Source organism: Cyprinodon variegatus, unplaced genomic scaffold (assembly GCF_000732505.1).
Source record: "Cyprinodon variegatus isolate N-32 unplaced genomic scaffold, C_variegatus-1.0 Scaffold1756, whole genome shotgun sequence".
NCBI classification, from domain to species: Eukaryota; Metazoa; Chordata; class Actinopteri; order Cyprinodontiformes; family Cyprinodontidae; genus Cyprinodon; species Cyprinodon variegatus.
The window spans coordinates 76,841-80,426 of record NW_015152209.1 but is presented as its reverse complement, the minus strand read 5'-3'; the positions used below and the strand labels follow the sequence as shown (position 1 = coordinate 80,426).

The 3,586-nt window shown below is 35.8% G+C and overlaps 1 long non-coding RNA gene across 1 annotated transcript in view; it reads left to right on the top strand.

Annotated features, from left to right (window-relative positions):
* The first annotated feature begins 3,064 nt into the window (after nucleotides 1-3,064).
* The window catches only part of LOC107104471, a 3,069-nt gene continuing 2,547 nt past the window's right edge, over nucleotides 3,065-3,586 (top strand). The window contains exon 1 of the long non-coding RNA XR_001482258.1: nucleotides 3,065-3,203. This is a non-coding gene — a long non-coding RNA (uncharacterized LOC107104471). The remainder of the gene's footprint in view (nucleotides 3,204-3,586) is intronic.

Genomic DNA, 3,586 nt, shown 5'->3' with positions numbered 1-3,586 from the left:
ATCGGAAATCCATTCACAGACAGGAACATAAAAGGAAGCAGCCAGGGTGTAAATAAGTTGCAGCAGGTAGATTCTTAAGGAGATGCAGGTTTAATCTCAGTTTAGGGCTGGGTGACCGAGATCAGAGGGGAGTCTATGGGATATTTGAGTATCAAACACAGGTATACTTCAGACAAAACAATCTGTGGCGGTCGGGAATGGGGCTTTAACCATTATCATTATCTAAAATGAAGAAAACGATGAGTAGTCTAACAAGAATGAAGACAAAAACACAGCAACCGAAACTTAGTGGAGAAAAGGCGGATGGGCAGTTCAAGAATGCCTGACAGTGATTCATAAACAGCGTTCAATATCTGGACCAGATATTATCTGGTGTTGTTAGTCTGTGGAAGCCAAGCTAAAGGGCAGCTGAGGAGCTGCAGAGAATAAGATGAACAGAGAGGAGCCAGCAGGTGCACCTGATAAATAGATTTAGTTCTTTATCAGCAAAAATTATTTTTTTCTGAGCTTTTGAGTAGAATCTTTACAAACACAAACTGAAACCTTTTTCTCTGCTAAACTGTGAGATCAGCAGAACCAGATCTCTCTGCCACACCCAGCTGTGTCATTTAGGAATCTGCACACATTTTATTATTGGACGAAAAAAAAATACAACAAATGTAGGCCTAAAGAAAAGAAAGTGAATATATAAATGCTGTTCTATCTTCTCTCCTGTCCTGTAAATTCATGAGGAGATAAATTAAGCATACTTTTTAAAGTACCTTAATAAATACCTTAGTAATCTTTTGTGAAGCAATTCTATTAGTGCAAGTAATGATTGCTTTTAATCAGTCAAACTTTCATGTAAAATTGTAAAATTGCTGGAACAAAATGTCCTAATATATTAAAGATTTTAGCCTCTTGTGCTGTTTAGTTTTACTTAAAAAATAAATTTGATTTTCACAAAATACTATAAAAAAAAAATAATTTTTCCTCCATAAACACAATAATTGTATCTCAGCATTAGACTGAGAAGGATGTCATTAAACTGGATTTGTTTTTTAATAAGGTAGTTTTAAGGTTTACTATCAATCAAGTAACCAGGTTTCCTGGATCTATCACCATGGTAACTAATGCGTCAGATGAATTAATAATTCAGAGAGCAGCTGATGTGAAGGTGTGGTTTTACAACCAATCATAGCTCTAAGAAGTGAAAACGGCCATATAAGGAGAGATTGTTCTGTCCTGGTTCTAAGTGGGTTCAGTAAAAATCAAAGCCCATTTAGGACAGATGTCTCAAATCTCTGAAGTTTGCTGCACTTTTAAAGATGGGAGACATTTTTTGTTATTTAGATTTAATAAATCATGATCCATGAATTGATAGTTTTCTTCTCATTGTTGTTTTTTTTTTTGCTTATAATAGCACTACTAAAATTAAAAATGTCCCGTGTTATTTTGTATGAAGTAAACTTATAAAACCTTCAGATTGAAGTTTTCTATTTGCCTCCAGCTGCATGAATGCGGTTGGTCATCTTAAGTCGACATTTATCTTATCATGGTCTTGATAAGCATTATTGTCATTTGGAGATTGGGAAAGTGATTTATTATTCATTTCCTGGTCTACAAGAATAAACTTAATTTAATACAGTGAAATTAATTTGACATTTGATGTTTCTTTTTTCCTGTTGCAGATGCTGAGGTGACCTGTGATTTCAGAGAGAGCTGCTTGTTACCCTGCCAGTTCCAGGATGGACCTCAACTAGTTATCCACTGGATCAAAGTGTCAGATGGAAACTCTGTGGTTCATTCCTACTATAGGGACAAAGATCAGTTGGAACACCAGGTGCAGAACTTTAAGAACCGGACAGCACTGTTTAAAGATCAGATCTCCAAGGGAAACGCTTCCCTGCTGCTGACAGGAGTGACGATTGAGGATGAAGGAAGATACAAGTGTTACACCAGCACCGTCAGAGGAAATAAAGAATCATTTGTTAACCTGAAAACAGAAGGTTCTTACTGGAAAACAAAGATTTTTAGCTGATTTTCTTTGGTGCAAATATTTTTTTAAATCCATTTTGTTTGTCTGTAGCTCCCGTCTCTAAAGTTACCATCTATGGGGACCAAAATAAGATCATCTGCAGCTCAGAGGGAATCTACCCTCAACCTGAACTCTCCTGGTCCACCATCCCTCCGTCCAACACCACTCTAAATGTTACAACCACAGTCCATCAGACTGAGGATCAGCTTTACAGCATCCGCAGCTCTCTGGTTTTAGAGGATGATCCTGATGTGACCTACAGCTGCACCGTCAGAACTCAGAGGAACAACATCACGTCCACTTATAGGAAACCAGGTGACCTAAAAGTCTTTGTTTGTTACAATGTCTGATGTTTTGTATGCATTTTTACACTGGAGTGAACTTTATTTTTCTAAAAAATATTGACTGAAAACTAATAAAAAACAATACAGAGCTAATCCTCTGCAACTTTAAACAGGTTAGAATCACAAATGTAAAAAATTGCACTATATTTTACCCTTTCTATTTATAAGTGAAGAGAGTTATAAATAATGCAGAAAAACAAACTTTCTGCCTCTTCCTTTTTCCAGAAACTTCACGTCATGGAAGGGCTTTATCCTGGATGGTGATCGGTGGTCTGATTGCAGCAGCTGTAGTAGTTATAATAGTGATAATCATAATAGTGACAGTCTGTGTTTGGAATAAAAGAAATCAAAAGGTGAAACCAGTTTGTGTTCTATTTTGAATTTGCTGCATTCATTTTGCTTTGGTTGATGTTTGTCATTGATTTTGTTCCCTGTAATGTAGGAAAGCCGAGCAGCCAAGCAGCCTGGGATAATAAGTCAAACGTAAGTACATCCTTATAGGTCTAATTGTACTGTGGATGATTGTATATTTCAACATTGATTTTAATTCTCTCCCAAAGATCTTCTCCAACACCACAGAAAAAAAAACCAGCCAGTTTTTTTCTATTCTAAGACTTGAATAGGAAGGCAAAATTGAATGAGAACTTTGGGTATATACTTCATTGTTCCTTTTAAACTAAACTGTCTTTGGTGGTTTCGTTGCAGGAGGGAGAAGATTCAGTGCTTATTTAATCCTGAAAATAAAAACCAAGACAGGCAACGAAAGCAGGAGAAGAAACAGCTAAAAGAACATCGTGAAGAACCATAATGATGTATGCTGATTAACGTTCTCGGACAATGACGTAAGCAGACACTCATTGCAGAAGAAGTGCAATATGATATCAAACTTTATTTTAAAAAAGCAATGGAGGCAGTAAAAAAATTCCCAGTAATAAATGAGACAAAGTGTCAAATTAAACCTGAGTCCTTTATGTTAGGACAAATCAGGAGTCCAGATTAAGACAGTGGGAGTGCTGGAAATGAATAAGACTTTCATAAACATCAGTAACTTTATTTACCTTTAAGGATTTAGAAGGTAAAAGCTGTTAGATATGTTTTAATTAGGAATATCCTTGTGTCTTATCTTTTACTGTATAAATTATCTATCTATCTATCTATCTATCTATCTATCTATCTATCTATCTATCTATCTATCTATCTATCTATCTATCTATCTATCTATCTA